We start from the raw sequence: 21133 nt of genomic DNA on the forward strand, positions 1-21133 counted from the left end.
ATTGTTGTGAGCCGCCCTGAGTCTGCGGAGAGGGGTGGCATACAAATCTAATAAATTATTATTATTATTATTATTATTATTATTATTATTATTATTATTATTATTGCTGCTGCTGCTGCTGCTGCTGCTGCTGCTGCTGCTACTACTACTACTTTCTGGATAACCCTCGTATGTGTGCACAAGGTTTCCCCCCCCCTTTTAAGGACCCACTTATGTCGCCAGGCATGGGGGAACTGAGATACCCCCCAGGTTTATACAGTTTACGCATGGTATGATTGTGTTGTATGGTTCCAATGTTGGTTTAAGAATGTTTTAATATTAGATTTGTTACACTGTCACTATTTTGTTGTGAGCCGCCCCGAGTCTGCGGAGAGGGGCGGCATACCAGTCTAATAAATTATTAATATTAATTATTATTATTAAGAAACTCCAAGGGAGCCTCTCCTTGCCGTGCTAGTTGATTATGAAAACCATCGACATCCAGCCATATACGATAGGCATGGGTTTTATTGTTCTATTTTAATTGTTTTTAAACTGTTGTTAGAAGTTTTTTTAGTATTATGGATGCTTGTTTTTTTTGTGTTGTGAGCCCCTTGGGAATGGGCTGCATAATAAGTAAGTAAGTAAGTAAGTAAGTAAGTAAGTAAGTAAGTAAGTAAGTAAGTAAGTAAGTAAGTAAGCAAGTAAGTAAGAAATTAAGTAAGTAAGTAAGTAAGAAATTAAGTAAGTAAGTAAGTAAGAAAGTAAGAAATTAAGTAAGTAAGTAAGAAATTAAGTAAGTAAGTAAGTAAGTAAGAAATTAAGTAAGTAAGTAAGAAATTAAGTAAGTAAGTAAGTAAGAAATTAAGTAAGTAAGTAAGAAATTAAGTAAGTAAGTAAGAAATTAAGTAAGAAATTAAGTAAGTAAGTAAGAAATTAAGTAAGTAACTAAGTAACTAAGTAAGTAAATAAAATAAGTAACTAAGTAAGTAAATAAAATAAGTAACACGTAATATGTAATAAAAAATAAAAAAAAGTTGTCCAAGTTTTTTTGGGGGGAGGACAACCCATCAATTTATTTACACATTGAGCAGTGTTACAAAGTTTGTGTTTTCAAAAGTAAGGCTCCTTTGAAAAGTCATTTTTAAGAGACTTTACCCACGTGTTGTTGTTTTTTTCCAGGGCAATAATAAAGCGCAGATTCTTTTTGGAAGGGAATTAAAAAAAACCGGTTTTAATTCGGAGAGTCCAATTTTCCAGCAAAGGTTCATTTTCCTTACGTTCGCTTTCGCTTTCACCCTAAGCTCATCAGCTGCCGGTCGAGGTGGACACGCAAAGCTAAAACACGCGTTCTTTCCCAACCTGTGAAAATTAAGTCTTAATTTAAGAAGGAGCCGCCAAGCCTTGCGCGGATCCAGCTTGTATCCACCCCCGCCAGTCAAGCAGGAAAGTTTGGCTGGAGGCGAACTGCGATCCAAAGGGCGCAAAGCGCATCTATCCGGTTGCGCACGTCTGTGCGTGCGCGCGCGAGTGTGACAGGAAGGGGAAACCTTCGTCTTAAAAAGGCAGGATAGGAATCGTACGCCAGCCAAGGGGGGAAAAGCAAAACACGCATGATGGGGGGGGGGGGGGGGGGAAATAGCCGTGTCTGTTTCGGGGGGGCTGGGTTCACACGTTCCCAACCAAGCAGCTTTTGCGCGGGGTTCCCCAAGATCTTGGCTAGGATAACGTTCCTCGCTGAAGAGATATTGCGCTTGGGTGCAAGATCTCCTTGGCTAGGAACGTGGGAAGCGGTCCCCCTCCGTAGGGATCGGTTCCCACGTTCCTAGTCAAGGGGATCTTGCGTGCATATATTTTGCGCGGAGCTGCAAGATCTCCTTTGGCTGGAAACGTGTGAAGAGGTCCCCCTCTTCCTCCTCCTCCAGGATCCATCCCCACGTTCCTAGCCAAGGGGACCTTGCTTGTATATATTTTGCGCCTGGGGCTGGGTGCAAGATCTCCTTTGGCTGGGAACGTGTGAACTGGTCCCCCTCCTCTTGCTGAGTCCATTCCCACGTTCTTAGCCGAGGGGCTCTTGCGTGTATATATATTTTGCGCGGGGCTGCAAGATCTCAGTGGTTGGAAAGTTGGAACGCGTGAACAGGTTCCGTTGGACTTCTTCACACGTTCTCAGCCAAGGGGATCTTGCGTGTATATATATATATATTGCGCTGGGAACGTGTGAACGGGACCCCTTTCTCCTGCGGGATCCATCCCCACGTTCCAAGCTGAGGGAATCTTGCGTGTATACATATTTTGCGCGGCGCTGCAAGAGCTCCTTTGGCTGGGAACGTGTGAAACGGGTCCTCCTCCTGGGTCCATTCCCACGTTCTTAGCCAAGGGGATCTTGCGTGTACATATTGGGAACGTGTGAACGTTCCCAGCCGAGGGAATTCTGCGTGTATATATATTTTGCGCGGGGCTGCAAGAGCTCCTTTGGCTGGGAACGTGGGAACCCTCCCATCCCCGTTACGCGCATCCCGAGAGGAGGAGGAGGAGGAGGAAGAAGGCGGGGGCGAGGCGAGGCGCGTGTCCGAGGCCGTGGCGGGAGCGCGCGTGGCGGCGGCGGCTGTAACCCGAGCGGGGCTGGAGCTGCGGGCGAGCCGGCTGGGGAGGCGCCGGAGCGGAGGGAGGAGCTGGCCGGAGGAGGGTCGCCGCCCGCCCGTCCGCCTCCCCCTCGCACAAGCCGCCCCGGAGCTCCGCCGCCACCGCCGCAGCGCCGCCTCGAACCGGCCGAGGGGCTCCCGGGAAGGCAGCGGGGAAGAGACGCCCCTGCCCGGCTCTGGCGGCGCCGCTTCCTCCCTCTGGCTTCGGCCGGTTGATGGTCCTGGCAAAGCGGTAAGGAGAAACTTCCTCCCCTCTTTCCCTCTCCCTCTCTCTCTCTCCCCTTCCTTCCTCCCTTCTTTCCCTCCCTTTTTCTCCTCCCTCCCTCCCTCTCTTTTTCGTGGCTCCTGCTCTGCCCCTCTCCTCCCTCCCTCCCTTAGTTTTTTCTCTGTCCCTCCTTCCTTCTTTTCCTTCCTTCCTCCCTCTTTTCCTCTTTTCTTTTCTTTTTCCTTCCTTTCCTTCTTTCCCTCCCTCTTTCCCTCTTTCCTCATTTCCCTTCTTTTCCCTTGCTTGCCTCCTTCCTTCCTTCCTTTCCTTCCTTTCTTTCTACCTTTCCCCCTCTTTTCCTTGCTTTTTCCTTCCTTTTTTCCTTCCCTTCCATCTTTCCTCTCTCCCTCCCTCCCTTCTCCCCCTTTCCTGCCTGGCTTCCCCCTCCCCCTTCTGGACCTCTCCCCCACCCTCCGCGCCCTTTCCCCCTCAGCCACCCAGCCTTCCCCTGGCATCCCCAGGGCAAGAGAGGAGGAGGAGGAGGAGGGGGGATCTCAGAAGGAGACCAGGTAGCCTTCTCCTGGGTGGGACAAGCCCAAATACAGTATAAATGTCTTTATAGCTCTTTATTCCATGTGGCCCTAAGAGCTCCCAGGCTCCCAATTTCCCCTCTGCAGAGAAGGTGGCTTCTCTTTCTCTTTCTTCTCTCCCTCCCTCCTTCTCTCCCTCCCACCTCCATTTAAGGTTGTAACTTCTGAAAATTTCAGAGGGTTGTCCAGGTGTCAAGAGTGGCTTGAAAAATTGTAGTGCAACCATTCTCTCTCTCTCTCTCTTTCCCTCTTTCTCCCTCCCTCTCTTTCCCCCTCTCTTCCCTCTTTCCTTCCTTTCTTCCTTCCTTTCTCTTTCTCTCTCTCTCTTTCCCTCTCCCTTCTTCTCCCTCCCTCCCTCTTTCTTTCTCTCCCTCCCTCTCTTTCCCCCTCTCTTCCCCCTCTTTCCTCCCTTGCTTCCTTTCTCTCTGTCTCTCTCTTTCTTTTCCTCTCCCTTCTTCCCTCTCCCTCTTTCTCTCTCCCTCCTTCTCTTTCCCCTCTCTTCCCTTTCTCTTTCTTTCCTTCCTCCCTTGCGTCCTTTCTCTCTCTCTCTCTCTTTTCCCCTCCATTCTCCTATCTCCCTCTTTCTCTTTCCCCCTCCCTCCCTCCCTTCATCCCTTCCTTCCTTCCCTGTCCTTTCTCCCCCCCTCTGTCTGTCTTCCTCTCTCACACTCCCTCTTTCCTCCTCTCTCCCTCCCTCTCTCCTTCCTTCTTCTCCTCTGTCTGTCTTCTTCCCTCCCTCCCTTTTCCTCTCTCCCCACCCCCATTTCATTAAAAACCTTGGACTTCCCCACCCTCTACATACTTTCCTGCTAACTCGGTTTGAGTTTCCCAGCATTCTGAGTAAGCCTGCATAGGATATGATGATGCCGGTGGTGGTGGTGGGTGGGTGGAGAAGCCGTGTTGATAGTTAGAGACTGGATCTGATTTTTTATTTTTTTTAAAAAAAAATTGTTTGAGCAAGAGGGGCAAGAGAGAAAAAAAAGATTCTTTCTCTGACTCACAGATCTGCAGTTCAAAAGTTTTTGCGTGTGGGTTTTCTGTGTTTGTAATCCTCTGCTCTGGTGCACAATCCCCCCAACACACACACAAACAAAACACACACACTAGCAATCAGATGCCAGGTTGACGTGACCAGCAGCACTGCCTGCCTGCTTGTCTGTTGGAGAATTTGTGAGTTGGAGGAATGTTTATAAATCAAAATGCAATCTGGCCCCATTACACTTTTGGGAAATGCCCTGTAGAATTACGCCTGGGTGGCGTGAAACACTGTCTTTAATGATGGAAGAAGAGCAAAGAGAATCATTTGCATTCCGGACTCCAAAATATATGCAAATTTTGCCTTGTGGGGTTTTTTGGGGGATCATGCCAAAGTGGCATCAGGACATTCAAAATAAAAGAATAGAATATAATTCTTTATTGGCCAAGTGTGCTTGGACGCACAAAAAAAGCAGTTAAAATTAAAAGCAGGCCAAACAGGTTAAAAAATAAAATGCAAGAAGGAAACTGTGGCTCCCTGATTTCCAAAAAGAGAGAGGACCAATAATAATAATGGTATATTTTATTTATTTATTTATTTAGTCCAATACATAACACACATTGAAGAGAATAGATATGTAGTAATATAAATAAAGAAAAGAATAGAAGAAAAGATATAAAAGTATAGGTGAACAAATTTGAAAGGAAGAAAAGATAAAGGAGATAAGGAGAGACAATTGGACAGGGGATGGAAGGCACACTGGTGCACTTATGCACACCCCTTACTGACCTCTAAGGAACCTGGAGAGGTCAATCGTGGATAGTCTAAGGGAGAAATGTTGGGGGTTAGGGGTTGACACTACTGAGTCAGGTAATGAGTTCCACGCTTCAACAACTCAGTTGCTGAAGTCATATTTTTTACAGTCAAGTTTGGAGCGGTTAATATTAAGTTTGAATCTGTTGCATGCTCTTGTGTTGTTGTGATTGAGGCTGAAGTAGTCATTGACAGGTAGAACGTTGCAGCATATGATCTTGTGGGCAATACTCAAATCGTGTTTTAGGCATCGTAGTTCTAAGCTTTCAAGATGATTATCCAGATTATAAAAGTCTATTTTTGCAGTGGGAGAAAACAAAGCACGTGAAAAATTTCTCCAAAGTAATTTTTTTTCTCCCTTGCTTTCTGGACGATTGATTTTGGGGTTGCTATGGGTTATGAGAAAAAACATTTTTTAAAAAAATGTTTTTGTGGCATGGGATACAGTAGTTTGCTTATCTCGTCTTATCGCTTTCTCTTCTTGGTGTCCTTGTTCTGGTTGTTGAAAAAGAACTCCTTCAAAGCCAAACTTGGGAGTTGTTTTCTTTATATTGTGTAACCATTCCTGGGGATGTTTTGAATGGCTGGCACAGAATTTTTTTGGGGAAGGAGAAAAATAACCTTATCTCCCATCACCTTGACTGCATATATGTACAGTATTTTGATTGGCTCAAAGGTATGTGTGTGTATATATAGTGTATATGTATGTACTGTATATATATATTTGTTTTCATGGATTATGTATATGTATATCTATATTATGTATATGTATATGTATATATATTTGTTTACATAGATTTTCATAGTACACTATATATGTATGCATATTATTATTATTATTATTATTATTATTATTATTATTATTATTATTATTATTATTATTATATTTGTATGCCGCCCCTCTCCAAACAGTGTGTGTATATATATATCACATATTTTTGCTGATTATTTAAAATTAAGGGAGAATAGGATAGCGCTATTTAGGCCTTGTTCTGGCCTCATCAGCTGGCCATACCCTTACTGGGATTTGATCCTGGGGCCTCTGCCTTGTAATGCAGAAAATTAACTTCTAGGCCACCAGATCTGATCCCTTCAGCTTTGTACCAGGGAGGGGCTATATGTTTTTTCTGTTGGATCACCCTGGTATATTGAAGGAACGTCACAGCTCCTTTTTGCCTCTATATGTATGTATATATATATGTGTGTGTGTGTATATATATCACATGTTTTTGCTGAATATTATATATATATATATATAGACACTGCTCAAAAAAAATAAAGGGAACACTTAAACAACATAATATAACTCCATGTAAATCAAACTTCTGTGAAATCAAACTGTGTCCACTTAGGAAGCAACACTGATTGGCAATCAATTTCACACACTGTTGTGCAAATGAATAGTTGTGCAAATGAAATAGAAACATAGACCCATAGAAGATTGACGGCAGAAAAAGACCTCCTGGTCCATCTAGTCTGCCCTTATTATACTCTTTGCTGTGTTTTATCTTAGGATGGATCTATGTTTATCCCAGGCATGTTTAAATTCAGTTACTGTGGATTTACCAATCACATCTGCTGGAAGTTTGTTCCAAGCATCTACTACTCTTTCAGTAAAATCATATTTTCTCACATTGCTTTTGATCTTTCCCCCAACTAACCTCAGATTGTGCCCCCTTGTTCTTGGGGATTATTTTCCAATTAAAAATACTTCCCTTCTGAACCTTATTAACATATTTAAATGTTTTGATCATGTCCCCCCTTTCCCTTCTGTCCTCCAGACTAGACAGATTGAGTCCATGAAGTCTTTCCTGATAAGCTTTATGCTTAAGACCTTCCACCCTTTTTGTAGCCCGTCTTTGGACCCATTCCATTTGATCCATCTCTTTTTGCAGGTGAGGTCTCCAGAATTGGACACTGAAAACTAAAATATTCAATGAGAATATTTCATTCATTCAGATCTAGGATGTGTTATTTGAGTGTTCCCTTTATTTTTTTTTGAGCAGTATATACACTGCTCAATAAAAAAATAAAGGGAATACTTAAACAACACAATATAACTCCAGGTAAATCAAACTTCTGCGAAATCAAACTCTCCACCTAGGAAGCAACACTGATTGACAACCAATTTCACATGCTGTTGTGCACATTCAACTTTGTACAGAACAAAGTATTCAATGAGAATTATTCCCACCCAAAGAAGAATTAGCCCAACAATAGGAGAACGAAGGCATAGCCTGTGGTTATGGGGCAATTTAAATTCCCCAGGGCCTTGTAGGTTGCAATGTGTAATTTTTTCCCCTTTTTGATTAACTATAGGATTGCAGATGAGTTTTACAGCTGTTAGCATCTGAATGGAACTTATGATGTAGATGAGGGTTTGACTCCTGAGGTTACTTCTGGGGCATTGGGGCCATTTAAATATGGTAAAAAGATTTGAATTTAGATTTCATTAGGTGAAGCTACCTCTCACAAGGAGTCTCTGCAATAAAACCTCCAGTTCTCGAGTTTGAACCTACCTGAAGGTGAATAGAAGTGTTCCTTGTTACTGGGCTTATTTATTTATTATATATTGGGCTTGTGCTTATTTATTTTTCATTTATTAGGTTTATACATTGGGTTTGGGCTTAATTAGTTATTATTTATTGGCTTTATATATTAGGCTTGAGCTTATTTCTTTTTCACTTGTTAGGTTTATACATTGGGCTTGGGCTTATTTATTTATTACTTGTTGGGCTTATCTATTGAGTTTGGGCTTATTTATTTATTATTTGTTGGGTTCATATATTGGGCTTGTGCTTATTTATTTATTATTTATTAGGTTTATATATTGTTTATATATTTAGTTATTGGGCTTATATATTGAGCTTGGGCTTATTTATTTATTACTTGTTGGGCTTATCTATTGAGTTTGGGCTTATTTATTTATTATTTATTGGGCTTATATAGTTTAGCTTGTGCTTAATTATTTATTATTTGTTGGGTTCATATATTGGGCTTGAGCTTATTTCTTTTTCATTTGTTAGGTTTATACATTGGGCTTATTTATTTATTAGTTATTGGGTTTATCTGTTGAGCTTGGGCTTCATTATTTATTACTTGTTGGGTTCATATATTGGGCTGGTGCTTATTTATTTATTATTTATTAGGTTTATCTATTGGACTTGGGCTTATTTATTTATTATTTAATGGGCTTATATATTGAGCTTCGGTTTATTTATTTATCATTTATTGGGTTTATCTATTGCGCTGGAATTTTCTCCCCACTACATGCATTGTTGAGATGCAGTTGGTAGTCCTCAGTTTATGACCACAAATGAATCCAAAATCCCTGTTGTTAAGCGAGACATTTGTTAAGGGAGCCGCTCCATATTGCGACTTCTCTTGTCATCTTTTTTTTAAAATGTGTTCAGCTTATGGTCCCATAGTTGTCTTCTTTGCCACCCCCACCCCCATCTAATAGATCATCTTCTAAATAATGGCAGCCCTAGAATTCTTTATCTTGTATATTTGCATATATTTCCAATGTTTTTGTAATTGTTTTGCCTATATCAGGGGTCCCCAAACTTGGCAACTTTAAGACTTGTAAACTTCCAACTCACACACAAAAATTGATGGCTGTAGGCATTCACAAAATTTGATCTATTAGTTCATTCTCTAAATCAAGAGTCACTTCTCTCTCTTTTGTTTCTCTCTCTTTCCTCTCATTCTCTGTCTCAATCATTTTCTCATTTCTCTTTTTCCCTCCCCTTTTTGCTCATTTCTCTCTCCCTTCCTCTCCTTTTCTCTCTCTCTCTCTTGCTTTCTCTCTCTCTCACTCTTGCTTTCTCTTTGTTTCTCTCTTTTCTTTCTCTCTCTTGCTTTCTCTCTCTCTCTCACTCTCTTTCTCTCTCTCTCTCAGCAAAAAGTTGCGAGACCGGAACCTGAGCTTCCTTCTTCGCGGCATACCTGACCATGTTTCGCGGCACACTAGTGTGCCACGGCACACTGGTTGAAAAACACTGCTCTAAAGTACTATTTCTTTTAAAATCTTGGCAACTTTAAGATGAATGAATTTCAAATTCCCAGAATTCCTCAGCTAACTGTGCTGGCTGGGGAATTCTGGGAATTGAAGTCCACAAGTCTTAAAGTGGTCAAGTTTGAAGACCTCTGGCTTACAATATAGTAATACTTTTTAGAATACTAACTTTTACCTGTGTTGTCCAGCCATCGGTAGAACAACTCCCAAGTTTGAAAATACTTGTGTCTTCTTTTACTTTGATCTTCAGTGTTCATTTGTCCATTTCTGAAGTCTCAATTTTTTTTAAAAAAAATTATCTGCTTCTGTAGACTGTTTCCTCATTTTCCCCCAATATTGGGCAATTCTTGCCACTGTTCAAACCTGTGATAATAAATAAGAAATAATAACAACAGAGTTGGAAGGGACCTTGGAGGTCTTCTAGTCCAACCCCCTGCTTAGGCAGGAAATCCTACACTACTTTAGATAGATAGTTATCCATCATCTTCTTAAAAACTTCCCATGTTGGGGCATTCACAACTTCTGGTGGCAAGCTGTTCCACTGGTTAATTGTTCTAACCGTCAGGAAGTTCCATGTTGCTTCTCTCCTTGTTTAGTTTCCACCCATTGCTTCTTGTCCTGCCCTCAGGTGCTTCGGAGAATAGCTTGACTCCCTCTTCTTTGGGGCAACCGCTGAGATATTGGAAGGCTGCTATCATGTCTCCCCTGGTCCTTCTTTTCATTAAACTAGCCATGCCTAGTTCCTGCAACCGTTCTTCATATGTTTTAGCCTCCAATTATCCCCTAATCCTCTTTGTTGCTCTTCTCTGCACTCTTTCTAGAGTCTCAATATCTGTTTTGCATCGTGGCGACCAAAATTGAATGCCGTATTCCAAGTGTGGCCTCACCAAGGCATTTGGACGGAAAGGTAGCCTCTACAATCACCATCTAGAGAAAGGTAGCTGCTTGGAGCAGAAGTTGTTGAGGGTTGGAGAACAAGGTTGTTGGAATGACTAACATTCTACTACGTTCTGGTGTAGTATGTGATAGACAACGTTCTTGTGATCAGCTGTGTGTGCCACTGGAAACAGAACCCATTCTTCATATGTTTGAGCCTCCAGTACCCTGATCTTCTTTGTTGCTCTTCTCTGCACTTGTCCTAGAGTCTCAACATCCTTTTTGCATTGTGGCGACCGAAACTGAAAGCCGTATTCCAAGTGTGGCCTTACCAAGACCTAATAAAGTGGTATTAACACTTCATGTGATCTTGGCTCTATCTCTCTTTTGATGCAGCCTAGAGATATTTGATATACATTTCATTTTTTATGGAATTATGCCTACCAAATTGCAGGGATTATTATTGTATATTGTCTATGATTGCTGTTAGCCGCCCCAATAAAACTTGAAACTTGAAACTTGAACGGGGCAAAAACTCACAGAACGAAGCTCTCACTTAATAACGGAAATTGTGGGTCTTAAGTCAAGGACTTTCCTTGCCCGGAGTCGAACTATAAACAGGTCAATCCATTTATTTCCTTCAGCCTGAAATAGACCCCCGAACAGGCAACCTTAGAAACAAGCAAACTTTTTCTTTGCCAAGGCCTTTCTTTACATGCGAAAGAAATGCTGAGCGGGCAGCTGGATCCTGAAAAAGATATTTTTAAAAAAGCTCCTTTAAATGTCCTTGTGGACTTTTTTTCCCTCCACTTCCAAATTACATTAAGTGTCTCGAGGTGGTAAAGGAGAAAGAAGGGGAAATCAGAGTTGTTTGGAAGATGCAATCTTAAAATTTGCTCTTGGTCCCAAGTGGACAAACAGAAACGTAACAATATTTTTAAAAAGCAAAACAGTTTATGGAGATTGAGAAGATCTATTTAATTCACTTGTGTGTGTGTGTGTGTGAGTGAATATACAGTGTTCCCTCGATTTTCGCGGGGGATGCGTTCCAAGACTGCCGGCAAAAGTTGAATTTCCGCGAAGTAGAGATGCGGAAGTAAATACACTATTTTTGGCTGTTCCCTTAACACTTTAAACCCCTAAATTACAATTTCCCATTCCCTTAGCAACCATTTAGATGATTACTCACCATGTTTATTTAGAATAGAATAGAATAGAATTTTTATTGGCCAAGTGTGATTGGACACACAAGGAATTTGTCTTGGTGCATATGCTCTCAACGTACATAAAATAAAATATACATTTGTCAAGAATCATGTGGTACGACATTTAATGATTGTCATAGAGGTCAATAAGCTATGAAGAAGCAATATTAATAAAAATCTTAGGATATAAGCAACAAGTTACAGTCATACAGTCAACATGGGAGGAAATGGGTGAAAGGAATGATGAGAAAAACTAGTAGAATAGAAGTGCAGATTTAGTAGAAAGTCTGACAGTGTTGGGGGAATTATTTGTTTAGTAGAGTGATGGCGTTCGGGAAAAAACTGTTCTTGTGTCTAGTTGTCTTGGTGTAGCGACGTTTTGAGGGTAGGAGTTGAAACAATTTGTGTCCAGGATGTGAGGGGTCAGTAAATATTTTCCCCGCCCTCTTTTTGACTCGTGCAGTATACAGGTCCTCAATGGAAGGCTGGTTGGCAGCAAAGTTTATTTAAAAAAATGTTTTTAAAGGCAGACGAAAGTTTGGTTATGACATATGACGTCATCGGGCGGGAAAAACCATGGTGTAGGGGGAAAAACCGCGAAGTATTTTTTAATTAATATTTTTGAAAAACCGTGGTAGAGACATTTCGCGAAGTTCGATCCCGCGAAAATCGAGGGAGCACTGTATATCTCTTCTCTTTTTTAAATTTATTTTTTACTGTTTCTTGTTTTTAAACAATGTGTCATTTTTACACAAGATCTACATCCAAGTCTGCTGCATTGTTATTGACATATCTATTTACAAATACTTTGTGTGTGTGTATGTATTTCGCCCACTTTTAAATAGCTGGAAATGCTTCAAAAAACACACACAATACAATCTTGCTTTCAGTAATTTTGGAAAAGGAAGTTATCAGGTGGGGGTTTTGGGGGGGAACTAGGGGGAGGATTGTTAAATGCAATTCTTCATTTGATACTGTCTCCAAATTGTCAAGCTATTTGTGGATTGATTTATCTCTAGTTTAAAAGTCTTCAAACTTGGCAACTTTTAAGAGTCATGGACTTCTTCAACTCCCAGAATTCTCCAGCCAGAAATTCTGGGAGTTTATTTTATTTGTTTTTATTTGTCAAACATGTATAGGATAGTTGTAGTTTGTATAAAGATAACTTCCGTAAAAAGTAAAGATAAAACAGGACAGGGACTGTAGGCACAATGGTGCACTTATGCACGCCATAAATCTTAACAGTTGCCAAGTTTGGGGATACCTGAAATAGAAAAAACAATTGGATTGTTTTGGGATTGGACTTGCAAATACGTGACTTGGCTTATCATGCACAATCTTATCTCCCATTCTTTGACCTAAAGGGCTTTTCCCCCCAGGTTTAATGGGCTTTTCTCTCCTCAATCTGGTCTAGCCCCTTTTCATGCGTAGCCATTGTTTGTGGCTGAAAAAATAAAAGGAGACCACAACAACTGCCATTGGGGTGGGGGGGAGGATAGAAAGGGAAGAGAGAGAAAGAGAGGAGAAGAGAAGAGAGAGAAAGAAAAAGGAAGAAGAATAGAAAAATCAGAAGCCGGGGGAGGAAGACTGTAGAAAAACATACACAATTTTTCTCCAGCGTTGTGATAGTCTTGAATAAATGTTGACAATTCTTTCTTTAAAAAAAACCCAAAACCCAAAGGCCAAGCACATTCACCATACAGAGAATCCTGAAATTGATAAGAAAGAGAATATCTTGGTAATGTCATCATTGCTCTAGATCAGAGGTCCCCAACCGCCGGTCCGCGGACCGGGACCGGGCCGTTGGGGTTTTCCAGCCGGTCCGCGGCGCCGCTGCCCTCCCGGCAGAGGACATTATACAGGACAGGGTGGGGCGTCGGGCAGGGCGGGGAGAATCAGGAGGCTCCTTTGGCGGCTGGGGGCTGCCTGGCTTTGTGATTTTGGCTGGGGGGGGAGTTAGGAAGGTCCTACTTCTCCCCCCCCCAGCCAAAAACTCAAAGCCTATCTGCTGGATACGGGCGATGAGCGGGACGAGCGGCGCGGAAGCCGGTGGCTGTGGCAGCTGCTGCAAGAGGCTTCTGCACCGCTCTGTCCCACTCATCGCCCGTATCCAGCAGATAGGCTTTGAGTTTTTGGCTGGGGGGGGGAGACGTAGGACCTTCCTAAGTCCCCCCCCAGCCAAAAACTCAAAGCCTATCTGCTGGATACGGGCGATGAGTGGGACAGAGCGGCGCGGAAGCCTCTTGCAGCAGCTGCCACAGCCACCGGCTTCGGCGCCGCTCGTCCCGCTCATTCCCCGTGTCTGGCAGAAGCTGCTGCCCGAGTGCTCTTGGCTGGCGGGATTCAAAGTGCTGGGGTGGGGGGTGTCCTGACAGCCCCCCCACCCCAGTGCTTCGCCTCCCGCTGGGACACCCCCCACACCAGCACTTTGAATCCCGCCGGCCAAGAGCACTCGGGCAGCAGCTTCTGCCAGACACGGACAATGAGCGGGACGAGCGGCGCCGAAGCCGGTGGCTGTGGCAGCTGCTGCAAGAGGCTTCCGCGCCGCTCGTCCCACCCATTGCCCGTATCCAGCAGAAGCTGCTGCCCGAGTGCTCTTGGCCGGTGGGATTCAAAGTGCTGGGGTGGGGGGTGTCCCAGCGGGAGGCGAAGCACTGGGGTGGGGGGGCTGTCGGGACACCCCCCACCCCAGCACTTTGAATCCCGCCGGCCAAGAGCACTCAGGCAGCAGCTTCTGCTGGATACGGACGATGGGTGGGACGAGCGGCGCGGAAGCCGGTGGCTGTAGCAGCTGCTGCAAGAGGCTTCCGCGCCGCTCTGTCCCACTCATCGCCCGTATCCAGCAGATAGGCTTTGAGTTTTTGGCTGGGGGGTGGAGAAGTAGGACCTTCCTAACTCCCCCCCCAGCCAAAATCACAAAGCCAGGCAGCCCCCAGCCGCCAAAGAAGCCTCCTGATTCTCCCCGCCTTGTGGAGAAGAGTGGAGGGCTGCGTCACTAAGCTCCACCCCTCCATAACCCCACCCCCATATGACCAACGCTCCCCCCCCCCCCGGGCCGTGGAAAATTGGTCTAGCTTAAAGCCGGTCCCTGGTGCAAAAAAGGTTGGGGACCTCTGCTCTAGATCAGTGTTTCCCAACCTTGGCAACTTGAAGATATTTGGACTTCAACTCCCAGAATTCCCCAGCAAGAAAACCACCAAGCTCAGGAAGCACCAAGAATCCCACAGTTCTCCTCTTCCCTTCTAGCACGGATGAGGTTACCTCGCTGGGTAATAAAACATCTGGAAGAAAACCACCAACTTCAGAAAGCTCTCAACCTTTGAACTGGACTGTTGAAATGAACAGAAATTAGCTCTCAGTTTGAAGACATATAAGGGAACTTTTATCTCTTATCCTTCACGGGTTCAAAGTCAATGGGCGTACAGCCGAATTCATCCTTTATGAAAGTTTAAACCCACCTACCCCTCCAAAAAATTCCCAAAATCCATTTCTGACAAGGTTACCATAGCACCAGACGTGAGCCACATCCAGCCCTTGGAGGCTGAAATAATTTTTAAACCTGCAGCACAACTACATATTTTTTTTAAAAAGGCCACTAGTTCTCAGCCTTTGCTTAAATGTTCTGGCTTTGCACGAATGGCTGAGTAGATTTTTTAACTATGACTGTGTGCTTCTCTGCACTTATAGGATCCATGTATCACTGAAATCCAGCTGTCAACATTTATTGGAGCAGAACTGAATTTTACAGGTAGTTGTAATAACTGTAGACTTGTAGCAGAGGCTTCCTTAAAACCTTGATATCTAAGAGACATAGGTGTTTAACTTTGAAATTAAGTGCAAAAGATTTACTTAGAAGTAAGCAGATCTGTAGGCCAGCCCTAAAATATTCTGAAATCTCTGTTTTGCTAACCTCCCTTCCATTGGTTAACAAAATCATATATTTTAATAGGATAGGATAGGATAGGATAGAATTCTTTATTGGTCAATTATGATTGGATACACAAGGAATCTGTCTTGGTGCATATGCTCTCAGTGTACATAAAAGAAAATATAAATTTGTCAAGAATAATGAGATACAAACACTTAATGATTGTCATAGGGGTCAAAAAACAATGAAACAATCAATATTAATAACAATCTTAAAGATACAAACAATAAGTTACATTCATACAGTCATAAGTGGGAGGAGATAGTTGATAGGAATGATGGAAATAAACTAGTAGTAATAGTAGTGCATATTTAGTAAATAGTTTGACAGTGTTGTGGGAATTATTTGTTTAGCAGAGTGATGGCATTTGGGGAAAAACTGTTCTTGTGTCTAGTTGTCTTGTTGTGCAGTGCTCCATAGCGATGTTTTGAGGGTAGGAGTTGAAACAGTTTATGTCCAGGATGCGAGGGGTCAGTAAATATTTTCCCAGCCCTCTTTTTGACTCATGCAGTCTACAGGTTTCTGATGTTCTGATTCTCCTCTGAAGTCTGCGTCGGTTGTGTTGGGTTGCAGAACCAAACCAGACAGTTATAGAGGTGCAGATGACAGACTCAATGATTCCTCTGTAGAAAGTTAAAAAAAAGTTAAAAAGTTAAAAAACAGAAAGGCAGAACGAGACGGGAGATTTCTTCTTTACCAGTTTGCAGAATTCTTATCTCTTAGTCATCCCAAGATAATCTGGAGTTTGTTCCTTTGTGTCAACCAACTCTTTTTCTGTCTCTTTGATTATCTGTTTACTGCATCTGGAAAAAAGGACAGATCCTGTGTATTCATGGTGTTGGGAAAGATATTAGGGTTGATTTGATGCCTTGGTTGAACTTTGCCTTCAAAATGGTACCCGTGACCTCTTTTCACCCATTGTTCTTATTCACAATCATTTTTGTCTGCTGTATCATGTAAATGCAACCCAGGTAGTTGGCGGATAGTTTCTAAACTGATATTTTTAAACCTTGTATTGAACTCTGCTTGGGAATGCTGCGTTGGTTAAAGGAAAGGAAAACGGATCTAAAGTGACATGGAGGTGGTACTTAAGACCACATAAATTAAATCAAGTAGATGTTGAATAGAATAGAACAGAAAACATTAAAACATAGAAACATAGAAACATAGAAACTTATACTATTTTCTGTATTTTATCTTAGGATGGATATATGTTTATCCCAGGCATGTTTAAATTCAGTTACTGTGGATTTATCAAACACGTCTGCTGGAAGTTTTTTCCAAGGATCTACTACTCTTTCAGTCAAATAATATTTTCTCATGTTGCTTCTGATCTTTCCCCCAACTAACCCCAGATTGTGCCCCCTTGTTCTTGTGTTCACTTTACTATTAAAAACACTTCCCTCCTGGACCTTATTTAACCCTTTGACATGTTTAAATGTTTCGATCCCCCCTTTTCCTTCTGTCCTCCGTACTAGACAGATTGAGTTCATAAAGTCTTTCCTGATCAGTTTTATGCAAAACATGGAAACTTTGAAACTTTAAAACTTTAAAACGAATATTCAAACGAACATTAAAACGTTCAAACATAATATAATTTTTTATTGGCCAAGTGTGATTGGACACACAAGGAATTTGTCTTTCGTGCAGGTGCTCTCAGTGTACATAAAAGATAAGTCCACCAAGAATCATAAGGTACAACTGCTTGGAGACAAAAACGCTGTTAATAGCAAACCCTCAGCCAAAATTAAAACTTGTTTTTTTCTTTCATGAACACAGTCTCCCTTGTTGATCCCACTCAGTTTTTCACCCACTTCATATTTTAAAAGTTTATTTAGTTATCCTTAAAAGAACAGTGGCCGTGCCAATGGATTTTAGCACTCTGCTTCTTTTCAGCCTTTAGATTTATAATCTTGGGCCAAAAAAGATCTTTTATTTTTATTTTTTATGTTCGGAAGAACACGTGCCAAGTTTTGCTGGGGGAACAGATTGAAAAAGAAAAGAGACGTGCGTTAATCACGTTTAATACACCATCCATATTCTAATATATCTCTTGTGGTTAGCTCTGGCCCTGCTCCTGCCCCAAGGACTGTGGATGTGGGGGAGACATCCACATGCTGCAGGCCTGTTTTGGAATCTGCTGATGAAGGCTCCTCTGACCAAGAAGACATGAGTGACAGGGAGGAGGAGAGTGTGGCAGACAGCTCAGAAGGAGATCAATTCTCTAGCTCCTCCTTGGATTCGGAACAAGAGTTAATGATACAGCCACGCATGCGGAGAGCGATGCATAGGCAGCAACAACTGAGAGATTATTATCGGGGAAAGTGAGGCCACCTGTGGTTGGGTGGGGCTGTGGTCATTAGTGAGGCTGCTATAAAGAGCAGCCTGTGGGTTTGGCCATTGTGGAGGATTATCTGAGTGTTGTGTTTTGTGACTGCTTTGCTGACTTTGACCTTTTGTGTGCTGATTTTGCCCCGCTTTGAAACTAAACCAGAGCAAAGTGTGTTTCACTTTGTGAAAGAAGAAGGACTGTGAATTGCCTCACAGCTGCAAGCTAAGTATCTCAGAACTGATAAGGGACTTGTACAAATTACCAGTTTGTTTGGAGACGAGTGCTCTTTGCTATACCAAAAGAGAGCTTGGTTTAAGTGGATTTTCATTATAAAGAACATTGTTTTGAATTTTCAAACGTGTGTGTGTCTGAAATTTGTACCTGTGCATTTTTGGGAGGATTCTACCAGAGAGCCCGACAGAACAGAAAGTGAGAGAGTTTTGTCCCATTTTACGACCTTTCCGTTGTTAAGCAAATCACTGCCATGGCGAAGTTTTTAAGTGAATCTGACCACTCCATTGACTTTGCTGATCAGACAGTTGCAAAAGACAATCGCGTCACACTGCAAATGTCATAAATATGAATCGGCTGCCAATTGTCCAAATTTTGATCCATGGTCATAAGTGTGAAAAACAGCCATAAGTCACTTTTTTTTTTCAGGGCCGTTGTAACTTTAAATTTAAAATTAAAGTTTAACTTTAACTTTAAATTTATGTATTTATTTAATTTGACTTGTATTCCACTCAATCCTGAAAGACTCAGGGCTATTTACAATAGTATAAATGGTCACCAAGCAAATAATTGTATGGCAAGGACCATCTCTCTCTCTCTACAAATAGAAACCTAGAAACATAGAAGACTGACGGCAGAAAAAGACCTCATGGTCCATCTAGTCTGCCCTTATACTATTTCCTGTATTTTATCTTAGGATGGATAGATGTTTATCCCAGGCATGTTTAAATTCAGTGACTGTGGATTTATCTACCACATCTGCTGGAAGTTTGTTCCAATGTGGTTTATTAGTTAATATAACAGCATTTTGATCTGAGAAGAATAGAATAGAATAGAATAGAATAGAATAAAATAAAATGGAATGGAATGGAATTCTCTATTGGCCAAGTGTGATTGGACACCCAAGGAATTTGTCTTTGGTGCAGATGCTCTCAGCGTACATAAAAGAAAATATACATTTGTGTTTATAAATATACATTTGTCTGATGCTAATCAGGACCAACTTATTAGTAATTGGATAGAAAAGTTCCTGGACAGTTGTGAGTCATCCTGGTTAAATTGAGAAATTGGTGAACGTTATAGAAGAAGGTAGAAGTGTGGTAAGCAGTGTTCCCCCTAATTTTTTTTTGGGGTGGGCGGAAAAGTATAGTGTCTGAGCGGCAGTCCCTTCGGGACTGGGCGGCACAAAAATAATAAATAAACAAACAAATAAATAAAAAACCCACCCTGTTTTGCCTCCGAGAATTTCAAAATAAAATACTGTACTGTGTGTCTATAACAGTGAGCTCATAATAGGGCAACTCTATCAATATCAAAATGCCACTTAAATAGTTGAGCTAGTTTCAAACTAGATTTTGATTTTCTTTCTCTCTTCCTTACTCCCATTCTTTTTCTTTCTCTTTTCCTTCCTCTCTTTTTTCTATCTGTTTCTCTCTCTTCCTCTCTTCCTCTCTTCCTCTCTCTCTCCTTCCCTCTCACTCTTTCCCTCTCGGCTTCTGGGCAGGTTTGGAAAACTCTGAGTTGATGATGATTTTTAAGTGAGTGATTGCTCACTGCTCAGCTTAGAGGGAACTATGGTGGTAAGGCCACACCTGGAATACTGCATCTAGTTTTGTTCGCCATGATGCAAAAAGGATGTTGAGACTCTAGAAAGAGTGCAGAGAAGAGCAACAAAGAGGATTAGGGGACTGGAGGCTCAAATATATAAATAACTCTTGCAAGAACCGCAACTACAGTATATCTAATTTAATGAAAAGAAGGACCAGGGGAGACATGACAGCAGCCTTCCAACATCTCAGGGATTGCCCCAAAGAAGAGGGAGTCAACCTATTCTCCAAAGCATCTGATGATAGAACAAGAAGCAATGGGTGGAAACTAAACAAGGAGATAAATAACTTAGAACTAATGAGAAATTTCGTGACAGTTAGGACAATTAATCCGTGGAACAGAAGTTGCCTCCAGAAGTTGCTCCAACACTGGAAGTTTTTAAGAAGATGTTGGATATCCCTCTGTCTGGTGTAGGGTTTCCTGCCTAAGCAGGGGGTTGGACTAGAAGACCTCCAAGGTCCCTTCCAACTCTGTTATTATTATTGTTGTTGCTGTTGTTGTTGTTGTTCTTCTTCTTCTTCTTCTTCTTCTTCTTCTTCTTCTTCTTCTTCTTCTTCTTCTTCCTCTTCCTCTTTTCCTTCTCCTTCTCCTTATCATTATCATCATTATCATTATTATTATTATTATGTCATTGTAGACAATCACACTGAAGCATTCACACAAAGCTGAACTTAGAGTGCAACTGATCATAACATCTGAACTGTTCTTTTTAATTTCACTCTGATCTGCAATGCAAATGTTCTTACAACTTTCAGAGTTGTAGGTGTACTTAAAAGCAGTTTGCAAGGCTGTGTGACACGTAGGGTTGGACACAAGTTCAGGTGTTGTGAAAAGTCGTTGTGTCAGAAGGCTGGCTGGCAGGGAGTTTCGGTTAACGCAATATTTTCCAGTGTGTGGGGCGTATGGTTATTAAAGGTCAACTGTCTCCATTCATCACAATTTGGCCTGCGTCGTTGTAAAAGTTGGGATTCAAGGAAGGCCTTGGAATGCACAGAGTTGGAGAAAAATAAAAAATGAATGAATTCAAGCTAGCAGGGTTCCATACACGATGGAAGCCAACTGTTTTTGGCTCGCAGGCAAGTAGATATTTCTTTGGACAATGGATAGCTTCCAAAGTACAGGGGATGGACAAAGAAATGGAAACACTTGACTTTTTGGCATCATAATGTTTGAACATGTTCAAATCAATCAAAACTTCACATATTTTTATGTGTTTTTTTATTAATTCTGTTATCTGATATGTTTTTTAAACTACCTTTTTTTAAAACAGAAATTTAAGGAAATTGGTTACAACCTTTTAGAAATGGCAGACCTCTCAGACTTTCAAAGAGGCCAAATTGTTGGTGCTCGAATGGCAGGCGCAAGTGTGCCCGAATGTTTGGTGTTTCAGGAGGTCATGTCTCAAAAGTCATGACTGCTTTTGAAGGGAAAACGTCTTCAGCCAAGCCCAGGTCTGGTTGAAAGTCGAAGTGGTCTGAGAGAGAGACCGTTTGGACTCTAAAGCGAATGGTTAGAGCGGATCGCAAGACCACAGCTCCTAAAATCACTGCATGCTCAATAGACATGTACAGAACCCCGTTTCCACAAAAACTGTTTGAAGGGAGCTTCACAAATCTGGATTCCAAATCAGGATTTTCAAGATGTTTCTATTTTTGTGTCTACCCCCTATAGAGCAGAAATAGAAACTGCAAGGGGGGAAAAAAACCTGATTTAAAACTCCTTCTTTT

General features: G+C 41.9%; 1 protein-coding gene across 1 annotated transcript in view; it reads left to right on the top strand.

Annotated features, from left to right (window-relative positions):
- Window positions 1-2728: 2728 nt before the first annotated feature.
- The window catches only part of RASSF8 (Ras association domain family member 8), an 86032-nt gene continuing 67627 nt past the window's right edge, over window positions 2729-21133 (top strand). The window contains exon 1 of the mRNA XM_070755040.1: window positions 2729-2856. The gene's annotated coding sequence lies outside the window, so the exon portion shown is untranslated. The remainder of the gene's footprint in view (window positions 2857-21133) is intronic.

This window comes from Erythrolamprus reginae, chromosome 6 (genome assembly GCF_031021105.1).
Source record: "Erythrolamprus reginae isolate rEryReg1 chromosome 6, rEryReg1.hap1, whole genome shotgun sequence".
Taxonomy (NCBI): domain Eukaryota; kingdom Metazoa; phylum Chordata; class Lepidosauria; order Squamata; family Dipsadidae; genus Erythrolamprus; species Erythrolamprus reginae.